The sequence below is a fragment of the Urocitellus parryii genome, chromosome 13 (assembly GCF_045843805.1).
Source record: "Urocitellus parryii isolate mUroPar1 chromosome 13, mUroPar1.hap1, whole genome shotgun sequence".
NCBI lineage: Eukaryota > Metazoa > Chordata > Mammalia > Rodentia > Sciuridae > Urocitellus > Urocitellus parryii.
In genome coordinates, this window is record NC_135543.1 from 68,713,414 (window position 1) to 68,725,573 (window position 12,160).

Here is a 12,160-nt window from a genome sequence, read left to right on the forward strand (position 1 = left end):
TCCTTGGTGGAAGTGGAGTACCACTAGAGAGGACTCCAGGAACCCCAAATTAAAAGATAAAGGCCAAAACTGTCAGTTAATTTGCATTTAATCATTTTACTTTGGGAAGAAAAATATATGTAGTCCCTCTGACTCAATCTCCAAAGTGGAGTGTGGTTATCTGTAAAGAGATCTATACATTTGAGTTTCTGGAAGTACTTGATTAGCAAGTTAGAGGAGAGCAGGGGCTGCCTGGGGAGTTGAACCAATGTGGATTAGTATTGTAGACATTCAAAAAACACTCGGATTCTGTTTATCCAACTTTTTATTCTGAAAAGTTTCAGCTCTCTAGAAAAACTGGAGATTACACAATGAACATTCACATATCCATTACCTAGATTCATCAATTGTTAATATTTTGCTACATTTGCTTTCTTTCCAAATGAAATACAATATTTCTGAGACATCTGAAAGCAAATTGTAGTCATCAGGATTCTGATTTAGAAGCACCTCTTAAAAATACAGATATTTTTATAAGTCATAACAAAACTGAATGATTTGGTAATATTCTCCAGTATATACAAAGTTCCCCAATTATCTTTCAAATCTCTTAGCTCCACCCCCCCCAGCCCAGAGCTAGATCAAAGTTCAACTAATGGATTAGTTGTGGTCTCCTTTTTCTGGATTAATTCCCTAGCTTTTTGTATTTTTTTTCTGGTAATGAAACCAGAATTTTGAGATGATCTGATTCCTTGCTTTCCTCTGGGTTGAAGACTAAAATTCATGGACAATCAGAAGGGAAGAGTAAATGGTACAGGATTTAGTTAAGCAGGAAGGGAGGGGGCCTGATAGCAGAAAAACCATTTTGGTGTGTTTAGAAGTTTTTACGTGGTTCTGGGCTGAGCATGGAACAAAAGCAATGTAAAATAGGTATTGAGAAAGGCATCCAGGCCATCTTTCACTTTCACTTCCAACCTTTCTTCCCTCTGGGTTCACACTCACCTTCTGTTTTCCGATTCCAGGGCAAAGGAATTGGCTGAAGGTGTTCCCACAGGTGAGTCTCAAGGTCCTTTACTTTTGAAATAGGCCTCGATGGTGCTCAAGAATATGTCTAGCCTCCAGGTGTGTTTGAATGGGGCCCATTATCCTGACTGCCTGGTTATTTTACTCTTTGTACAAGATTTTTTGAGAAGCTCATTGTAATTGTTTTAGTGTTCCTCAGTTTGGATGTGTCTGATGTTTACCACCCATTTTGATTAGATTTATTTAAAACACCTTTTGGCAGGTATATATGTGACATCAAAACCCAGTGTGAAGCTGGAGATGTCTGTAATCCTAGGGACTTAGAAGGCTGAAGCAGAACCAGGATAGGAAGTTCAGCAAATTCAGTGAGACGGTATGTGAAAGTAAGAAAATACGGTTGGGAATTTCGCTTAGTGGCCAAGTGTTCCTGTGTTCCATTCATATTAAAAAAAAAAAAAAAAAACAAAGCAAGAAAGAAAGAAAGAAAGGAGGGGAAGTAGCCCAGCTGTAAAGTACCCTTGGGTTCATTTCCCAGTGTGGAGAAAAACAAAATAAAACTAAACAACCCAATAGGGACATTCAGAGCCCTGGAGTGTGGCCCTTTCTGATGTCTCTGGCCTATGCAATCTTGAAGGCTCCGAACGTTACCATCACAACAGACAAAAGTTAAAGCAGTGTTTGGGAGTGAGGAAAGAAAATTGGGCAATACATTTGAATCTGGAGATAGTTTTTGTTAGGGGTGGGGAAGCATCTGCTATTTGCATCTAGTGAAGAGAGACCAAGAATGCTGCCAAATGTCCTACAATGCATAGGACAATCCTCAGAAAGGAATTATCCAGCCCCAAATGTCGATGTACTGTGGTGGAAAACCCAGGGGTTTTGCCAACAACATCTATCCTTTTGGTTCCTGTCATGCTCTTCGATGAAATATCAAATACACAAATGAAAGCTAATCATTTCTCAATACTCACCAACTGGTTACATCTCTGAATTGAAATTAGCCCTCCAATTGGCCTGTGAACATCGTGTACCTGCCAAGTATGTCATCCGAGACCAGCACTTTAATTTATTTGAGCAGGCACATATCAATCTTTTTTTGAAAAAAAATAAAAAAAGGTGCCATCAAAATCCCAAAGAGCATTGCTAACTGACAATTGTGCTGCAGTTTACAGTGTACAAAGTGCTTTCCAATAACATGTCCTGTAATTTGAGCTGACAACAATTTGGGAGGCGGTTTATTATGATGCGGCTGACTTGTCGCACTCGAGGAACCAAGGAGGTCACTGGCTTCTGGACACCAGGCTAGGGGAGGGAAGGAGGGAGAGCAGAACGCCAGACTGGATTCAGACTCCAAGTCCTGCATTCCGCTTTGCAAGAATACAAACCCTCTGATGCTTCCTCCCTCCTGCATCCACCTAAGAAAATGCTCAAAAGGCACCCTAACTGAAACTCAAGTCAAATGGGTTCCTGTGCGATCTTGGGAATTTTCGGTTCCTAACCTTGCGAGAAGAGTTGGGTGAGTTCTGGAATGGGGGCTGGAAAGGGAGACCTCGGGCCTTGTACAAGTCCCATCCCGTCCCTACCCCCCTGGTCCAGGCTCAGTAGGCAAGGCTCTGGGGATTCTGCCGGGTTCCCTGGGCCAGGCTTTCTGCGAGGCGGCGGCGGCGGCGCGGTGAGTGGCCACGCCGCCGGGGCGGCCTCTCCGCAGTGCGGTGGCGGAGGAAGGCTGTCTTCGGGGGACTCACGGGAGGCCAATTCCTTCTTTTAAAGGGCTCGCATTAAAGGACGTCGGAGCCGAGCGGCGGTGCACAGCTTTGCTCAGCGCTCACCTGTCCGGCGCGCGGCCGCGACCCACGGCCCTTTCCAGCTGCATCCATCTTTGCAGCGTGCCAGCCTCGGAACGACTGGCGGCCGACGTCCCAGGACCCCGCGGGCCGGTCACTGACAGCCCTCCTCCTGCGAGAAAACCCCGGGCTTCTCCGACTGCCCGCTTTCCGGAAGAAGCCGCGCCCCCGCGGGCTCCCAGGGTCTGTTTTCTGACCGCCTCCGTATTCCCGCGCGCACCTGGTCGGCCAGCCGGCGCCCCACCTTCCAGGTGAGCTCCGTTAGGCCCCGCCCCTCGCTCGGGCCCGGCCCCACTCCGCGCCTGCGTAGTGCGGCCGACGGCGCGGGCGCCGGGGCGGCGCGGCCGTCGCAGTTCGGCGGCCGCAGTGCGCGTGCGCCGTGGCGGCCGGGGGGCGGGCGGCGGCCGCGGCGAGGAGCGGGGGCGGGGAGGCGCCGTCTGGCTCGGGCTGGGCCGGCGGGAGCGCGAGCAAGCCACGGCGGACCCGCGGGGCCTGCGGACGGCGGCCTCGGCGGCCGGCAGGTGAGGAGTGCGGGACAGGCGTGGGCTGTGAGGGGAGCGGGCAGCCGACGCAGCAGTGGCCGGGACTCAGGTGAGCGCGGCCCGCGGGCCCGGGGCGCATTGTCCGCGGGCGGTGCCCCTCAGCGCCCCCTGCTGGCCGGGCGCGGCGGGCCCGGGCGCGGCGGGCTGGGCCTGGGGCGGGCGCGCGCTCCTTTGTTCGTGGCCCCCGCCCGTCCCGGTCGCCCCCGCCAACATGGCGGCTGCCCCCAGCCCGGCCCGGCCCCCGGCCCCTTCGCGCGCGCTTTGTTCGGAGCTGGGCGGGGGGCGGGGGCGGCCGCCGGCGGCGGCGCGGGCGGGGGAGCGTTGCGTAACCCCGGCTGGCTGGGGGAGGGGCGTGGCGCGACCCCCGAGGGCGGCGGGCTCCGGGCTCGCGGACCCGCCCCGGCCGCCCCTCGAGGCCGGGGGTCGCGGCGGGCCGCTGCGGCGCCTGCCGGGGGCGGCGTGCTCCGGAGACACCCCCGCCCGGTGCGTGTCGGCGGGGGGCGCGGTACCCCATCCTGCGTGACCTTGGGTGTGCGCGCAGGAATGCGCCCGGATGGCGGTGCGGGGCCGGGACTGCGCAGCGCGGGGTCGCGGTCCGCGGCGCCTCCTGCGCGGAGGGTGCGTTCTCCGCATCGGGGTTCGTGTGAGCAGTGGCCACGGTCAGCGGCGTTGCCTGCGCGTCTCCAAGTTTGTTTACGCAATTGTTTTTCTGTGGATTTGCTTCTAATAATTTGTGCATCGGGTTCGGGGGGAGGGTTTGCCATCCATGTTGAAGTGTTTCTGCCCGAGGTGAAGCAGCTCGTTGGGCTATTTAGCGTGTACATCCAAACGCCAGACCAGGTAACGTGTCAGTGGCTTCCAGGATTCCACTATGTAATGCCACTGGTGCTACGACGAGAGCCACACCGAAACGCGAAAGCCTCAGTAACTTTGTGAGGTTCGAATTTTCTGGAAGGAAGTCTATGCAGTCTGAAAGGATTGATGGAGAGTACAGTAATTGCTTTCAGCATAGCTTTTGTTAGGCGGTGACTGTTAAACTTGGGGGTTTATACCTGTACATCTTGTGCACTCGTGAACACCCTTAGAGGTTGTGAAATTTTGGAAAGGTTAAGTGAGACCAGGAGGCTTGTGTCAGCTTTTCTCCCCCACTTCAGCTTTAGTTAAAATTGCAACTAGTAATTTGCAGAACGTTCATTATCAGATTTGATAATTACATATCAAGATTGCACAATGTGTTTATGTCCAAATTGTGGGTAGTGGGTTTTAGTTTCTTATGAGAAAGTGACATTTAGTTTTAATCTTTTAAGTGGTAGTTACCACTAAAAATGATTTTTGAAATGGATCGTGCAAAAGGGTCAGTGGATACGTTCAATTTATCTCCTTATGCTAATTTAAAAAAAACCTGTTTTCATTGATTTCCTCAGATATCAAAATCTGATGCTTAACTTTCTTACATAAGTCTAATATTTACATATAGTTTACACACATTGCAATTTTTCCATATATTTTAAGTAACCTCTAGATTACTTAGAAAAACTAATACAGGGCAAATGCTATGTAAATAGTTTTATTTAGGCAATAAGGACAAGAAGGGAAAGCATGTACAGGTTTAGTACAGACACTGTTTTTTTCCCCCAGATATTTTCTGTTAGATTCCCTGAATCTCTGGTTGTGCAGATAATGGGAAAGCTGGACTGTCCTTTTTTTGATATACCTTAATTGCCAATTCAGAACAAAATAGCAGTATAAGATATTATTGATAATAATTTTGGAATCATTGTGGCTTAAGGTGGCATTCTTTGTGAAGCTAGTTCTCCCAGATGCAATAGGAAAAAGAAGGTTTCCTTGAACAGTTTGGTTTGGGAACAGTTTGGTCTATACTTTTCTCTTGAGCATCACAATTCATTTTACCATATTGGAGGCTCTCAGAAATACTGCCATAGTGTTTTCCATAGTAGGCCCAGAACCCTTTGTTCCCAGTGAATACCCATGAAATCCAGTAAAGGGATGTTCCCTGGAATAGCCATGGTGAAATTGGGGTCATGGTTATTATCGAAGAACTAATTTACGATAGTTTAAAGATCTTAATTGGCTTTGTGATTCTAGAATCTGGCAACAATTCATTCTGTAGAAGAGAACGTTTTCCAATAAAATGAGCAGAAGAAGCTGGTTTTATTTTCCTGGGTCTGTTTCTCACTATGTGGCCCTGGCTGGTCTTGAACTCATAGTAATACTGGGACTGCAGCCACACTGCACTGGGTTTATAGGCAGACTAGGGCTGCCCAAAGTAGAAAGAAGGGAGAGTGGATTGGTCTAGTTGCGGCAAAGTTACTTTCCTTATAAGGCCAGTACAGGGAGGAAACAACAGAGAAATAACTGATGGGTTGGTTAGCAGTAGATTTCTTCAGGTTACATTTTTGTCAGGTTTAAAGCAAAGGGAAATTCATTGTCATTGGGTTTAAAACTAGCTGGTTTGGGAAATTTAGCTCAGGCGATTTCTATGAAAGTCAGATAATAACTTAGTTTCAGTTTGGTTAACCTTAATATGAATGGCTCCATTTTGAATGAGGCAGAAGCCTACTCAAAAACAATGGCCTCTGGTAGTTTTTAATCCAACAGAGTCATTACACTGTAGCTAGATAGTGGTTCCCCATCCCTTTCTCGTGAACTTGAGGCTTTAATGATGAGGTTTGTGCTTACCTCTCAATCTTGTGGATAGTTTCTTAAATGTGGCAATGTGGCCCTTACATTGAAGGAATTCCCCCCCCCCCAGGAATTCAACCCAAAGGTACTTTCCCACAGAGCTACATCCCCAGCTCCCCCCTCCCCCTTTAAGGGAGTATGGTCACTAGGTTGCTTAGGGTCTTGCTAAATAAATTGCTGAGGCTGGCTTTGAACTGGCGCTTCTACCTCAGCCTCCTGAGCTGCTCCGGGATTACAGGTGTGCACCATCCATCAGTAGAGTTATGGTCTTCCGCTGGAGGAAGTTTAATTACAGTGTTTTTACTTTTTAGTAGCTAACCTGATTGCACACGCTGTTACAACTTAGTTCCTAATTTTTAGTGTCTTTTTTTTTTTTAGTGTCTTACTGGTCCATGGTAGTACAGAACAGTGGGTTTCATGGTGGCATGTTTGTACATGCATGTAACATAATGTATGAAGAGTTTTACTCCTCACTAACTCCCTCTGATCCTTTTCCTCTACCCTAATAGTTTACCTTCTGCTTTCATGATGATGTCTTTTTTTCCCCTGTAGCTTCCACAAATCACAGAAAACATTCGATACTTGTCTTTGAGTCTGGCTTATTTCACTTAATGTGATGTTCTCTAGGTTAATCCGCATTGTTGTAAATGACAGGATTTTTTTTCTTTTTTGGGTTGAATAGAAAATCCCATTATATATTTGTACCACATTTTCTTTGTCCAGTCATTTGATGGACACCGAGGAAATTCTGATTTGTGTTGTGATGAACATGGATACATTATTGTCACTAAAGTATGCTGATTAAATGCATAAATACTGAAGAGTGGTACATTTGGTTCATATGGTAGCTCTATTTTTATTTGAGGAACCTCTGCACTGATTTCCAAAGTGGCTGTACTAATTTACATTAAGAACCCCTCCCCCCACTCATTTATAGTTCCTGATGGTTGCATTCTGGCTGGAGTTACATGGAATCTCAGGGTAGGTCTGGTGTTGTGTCTCCTGACCCCTGGAGTACTCTACCACTTACGTGGTGCTGAGAATCAAACCCAGTGTCTCATACTGAACCACAAGCCCAGCCCTCCTCAGTCCTTTTTAAATTTTGAAACAGGGCCTTCCTAAATTGCGGAAGCTGGTCTTGCATTTGTGGTCCTCCTGTTTTAGCTTCCCCAGTTGCTGGGATTACAGGCTTGCACCACCTACTGGCTCAGTGTAGCTTTGATTTGCATTTCCCTGATTTAACTAAAGGTTTTGAATATTTTTTCAAGTAAGTGTTGGTCATTTGTATTGTTGAGGTGTCTGTTTAGTTCATTTGCCCATTTATTGAATAGGTTATTAGTTTTTTGGTGTTGAGTTTTTTATATTCTGCATATTAATCCTCTGAAGAGTAGCTAACAAAGACTTTCTCTTATTCTATAGGCTCTCTTTAAGCTGTTAGTTGTTTAGTATCTTTTCAAAAGTGTGTTATAAATACATGAAAAGAATACTATTTTTGGAGTAGTTGTGGATTATTTAGAAGTTAAAAATAATGCCTGCAAGCTTTTCTTTTGGTATAACTGTTAGGGACCTCAATTTGCTGAGGAGTATATAAATATAAATACTTGTTTTATTAGATATTTAATTAAATGTGTTTCTTTCTCTTTTCCTGACTGAGAAATTGGAGGAAGAGATTTTTGCTCAGTTATCTGGTAGAGTTTGGAAGATGTGGTATCATGAAGAGAACATAGAGGCTCTGGAGTTGGTGACCAAGTCAGGACCCTCTGGGTTGGAATCAGCCCCACTGTTTATTGGCCCAGAGCCACACAGCTGATTCATCACATGACCTTTTTAAAATTCAGTTTCTTAGCTGCAAACTGAGATGAAACCTGTCCTATAAGACTATGATGAGAATTAAATGAAAGGGATTCATTAGAGTTCTCAGTATAGTTCCTGAAATATAATAACCGGCTCTAGTAAAACATTGATTTCCTTCCCCTTTTCAATTTTGAGGGCTGGGTATGTGGCCTAGTGGTAGAGTGCTTACCTAGCATGTGTGAGGCCCTGAGTTCAATTCCCCAGCCCCCCCCAAATAAAATTGACCCAACTTTGAGGTACTTATTTGTATTTTTTTTTAATTTTAAAAGTTTTAAAAGTTTGCTTTTCAATTTTTAAGTTAAATCTTCACTTGGTGTCTCCTTTTTACAGGTTCTGTATGACTTTAGACATAAACAAACATGCAGAAGGGATGGTGGAGCAGAGGCCTGCATGAGAAAGGACTATCCAGGATTTGAGTCTCTAAGACAGTTTTTGGCCCCTGTCTCTGCCAATTATCTTTTTTTTTTTTTTTTTTTTTTGGTCTGGGGGAGGTACTGGGGATTGAACTCAGGGGCACTTGACCACTGAGCCATATCCCCAGCCCTAATTTGTATTTTATTTAGAGACAGTGTCTCACCGCGTGGCTTAGTGCCTCATCTTTGCTAAAGCTGGATTTGAACTTGCAATTCTCCTGCCTCAGCCTCTTAAACTGCTGGGATTATAAGCGATTACAGATGTGCACCACCACACCTGGCCCCTGCCAGTTATCTTTTACTCTTTCTGTGTGTTATCACTCTTGTGGAATGAGACTTGCCTCATCAGATGTAACTAACCTTAACTGCAGTGAAATATACAGTGGGTGTTGATGATGATGATGTTACAATTGTTAACACCACTTGGAGTTTCACATGGTTGGTTGTTTAAGGGATGAATTTGGGGTCACATTTTAAATTCCACATTGACATGAATGCTGTCTGGAGGAGACCCATTGAAGGCTCCTAGGCCAGGATTGGACCTCTGTTTGAGAGCACTGTGGAAGGTGGGTGGGACAACCGCCAGTGAGGACCTCTAATCTGTAGGGGAGTCTGTTAAGAGAAGCAGATGAAGTCATTTGAGGTAAAGGGGGGAGTTGGTTTAGTGTTAGATTAAACGTGTGATCCAGTAAACATGGATAGTATCCGAATGTTAGTGTAAATGAAGACACTAGTAAGGTATTTCGAAAAATACTGTGTATGTTTTTAGACTATAATAGTTCTTTTTAAAAAGGCAGAACTTTTAAAATAATATAGATTATATTTGTTTATAGTTAAATTGTTCTGGTTTCCCATAGTTATACCCTTATGACTTATGTTTAATAGGTTTAATGTTTGGGCCTGTGTGCAAATGATGTTACTAATCATACATATCTGAATTACTGTTAGTAACTGCATTTGGGTCTTGATACAGGTGATGAGAAGAAAGAATGCTTTATCCTGCTTACAAGATTCTTTTGGCCGGAAGGTTTGATTTTTTTTTTTTTTTTTTTTTTTTTTTTGTGGTGCTGGGAATCGAACCCAGGTGTGCTTTATTTGCCACTGAGCTACATCCCCAGTCCTTTTTATTTTTTGAGATAGAATCGTGCTAAGGTGTTGAGACTGGATTCAGACTTGTCATTCTCTTGCTTCACCCTCTAGTGTAGCTGGGATTACAGGCGTGTGCCACCATGGCTGGCATTGAATTGCTTTTTTTTTCTTTTGATGATCATTGTAGATACATGGCTTTTTAGGTAGCCAGTATATTTTAATTAAATAGTCATTCTTTTTCCTCAGCTTGTCAAGACTACAGTGTGTCCAGGTCCTTTCAAGCTACTTCCTGTTTCTTTGACATGATACATGAGTCTTTGAAGTTTTTCTTGCTTTCTGATTCAAGATGTCTGAGGTAAACATTGTTCTTTTCCTGTCAAATTTATATATTATCTGTTTCAGTTCTTCTCATTGGAGGGTGTAATTTAGATACCAGAGGGCGGGCTCTGGACTTGGGAAGTATTCATTTTGATTTTAGTACAGATTTACTGTCATAGGGTTTTTAACTTTAAGTCTTTTTGCTCCAACACTGAAAATTTGCATTTTTGTAATGTCAATATAATTTCATTATTCTTTGTGGACGTTGAAGTTTGAAAATAACACTAATGACCACTGAAGCAACTGTAGGTGTAAGTTTGGTTGCAGTTTTTTTTTGTTGTTGTTGTTGTTTTTTTTTAAAGAGAGAGTGAGAGAGGGGAGAGAGAGAGAGAGAGAGAGAGAGAGAATTTTTTTAATACTTATTTTTTAGTTCTCCGCGGACACAACATCTTTGTTGGTATGTGATGCTGAGGATCGAACCCGGGCTGCACGCATGCCAGGCAAGCGCGCTACCGCTTGAGCCACATCCCCAGCCCTTGTTGTTGTTTTAATTTTTTATTTTTGTAGTGTTGGAGATTGAACCGAGGACCTAGAGCATGCTAGGCAAGCACTCTACCACTAAGTATGTATCCCCCGCTCTTTTTATTTTTGAGTCACAGTCTCTCGAAGTTGCCCAGGATGGCCTCTGCTTCAAACTTGAGATCCTCTTACCTCAGCCTCTTGAAGTAGCTGGGATTATAGGCATGTACCTGGCTAGTTACAGTTTTTTTTGTTCTAAAAAATAACACATCATTTTAGGATGTACAATTGTATTCTGAATTATAGCTATTTGAAAATATTTTATTTTAGGTTGTTTGATCAGTTTGATAGTTAATTTGGTTTATTTGCCTGAAGTCCTTAACTTTTAACAATTGCTTTAATTTTGTATTGTATTTTTTCACTATGTAAAATATTTACATGGACATTTGTGTGTTTGGAAATCAGAACTGTTCTAAGAAGTTCATTCTGTCCCTTCATCAGACGCCTCCTGCCCCAGTTACATTAGTTTCCACTCCACCAGGATTTCAGTTTTCCAAATAAAAGCAATACATATTTTTATTTCCCTTTCTTATGCCATAGATAACACATAGTGTAATTTTTAATACAGTTGGCCCTGTGTATCCATAGTCGTGCATCTAGTGATTCAGCCTTCAAAAAAAATTGCATCTGGACTCAGCAAGTACAGATTTTTTCTTGTCATTCCCTGAGCAACTCACTGTAACAGATATTTACATATCATTTACATTGTATTAGGTATTGTAAGTGAGGTGATTTAAATTATAGGGGACCATTTGCTCAGGTTATATGCAAGTAAAGCTCATTTTATATAAGGGAACTGAACTTCTGAGGATTTTGGAATCTGCGAGGGTGAGTGTTGGAACCAATTCCCTGTGTGTGTGGAGGAATGACTGTATTCTGGAGATCTTTTTTTTTTTTTTGGTACCTGAAATTGAACCTCAGGGGCATGCACATTCCCAGCCCTATTTTGTATTTTATTTATAGACAGGGTCGCACTGAGTTGTTTGGGGCCTTGATTTTTGCTGAGGCTGACTTTAAACTTGCCATCCTCCTGCCTTGGTCTCCCTAGTATTTATAGGCGTCTGCCTGCCATCACGCCTAGCTCTGGATATCATTGTTTAGAAGTTCTGCTGCCACCTTTTGTGCTTACAACCCATTTACTAATGATGAACATTTGGGTTGTCTGTTTTGTTGCTGTTAAATAGTTGTTGCAATGAATTAACCTTGTGCATATGTTATTTTTTGTGGTGCTGGAGATTGAACCCAAGGCCTTTGTGTATGCTAAGCAGGCATTCTATGTCAGAACTGTGTCCCCTGCCTGCATGTGTTGTTTTGTATTTGTGCTGGTATAACTAGCTTTAAGATAATGAAGTTGTTGAGTAAAAGGTAAATACATGTGTAATTTTGTTACTGTCAAAAAATTACATTTTAAGAAAGTCAATCTGATCATGTGTCAATGGTTTTATTTAAGATTCTCAATGGCTTCTCATTGTTTTGAGGACAGAAATTTATAATGTGGCCTCAGTGGTATAAGAGGTAGTCCTTATATCTGGAGGGTATGTTCTAAGACCGCCAGTGGATTCCTGAAACTGCACATAGTCCATATTATAATATGTAATGTGGTGTATAATATATTTTTTCCTACTGTACAAACCTGTGATAACTCTTAATAAATTAGAGTGCGTAATCATTCCTTATTGGGGTAAATGGCTTAGTGTCACTCATTTCAGGGAATCTGTTGACTAAAGTCTTTGTAGGCTCAATGCTTTCTGGCATAAGTTGCCATCAGTCAGGATACATTTTCTGTTTGTCTTCCACCAACAAGTTTAACACCTTT

At 43.8% G+C, this 12,160-nt stretch overlaps 1 protein-coding gene across 4 annotated transcripts in view; it reads left to right on the plus strand.

Annotated features, from left to right (window-relative positions):
- Positions 1–3,280: 3,280 nt before the first annotated feature.
- The window catches only part of Spin1 (spindlin 1), a 68,250-nt gene continuing 59,370 nt past the window's right edge, over positions 3,281–12,160 (plus strand). Inside the window, exons 1-2 of one of the 4 annotated variants that reach the window (XM_026407385.2) lie at positions 3,281–3,367; positions 9,694–9,802. The gene's annotated coding sequence lies outside the window, so the exon portion shown is untranslated. Of the gene's footprint in view, positions 3,368–9,693; positions 9,803–12,160 lie in introns of those variants that run through there. The other 3 variants (XM_026407387.2, XM_026407386.2, XM_077792170.1) reach the window with 3 other exon arrangements.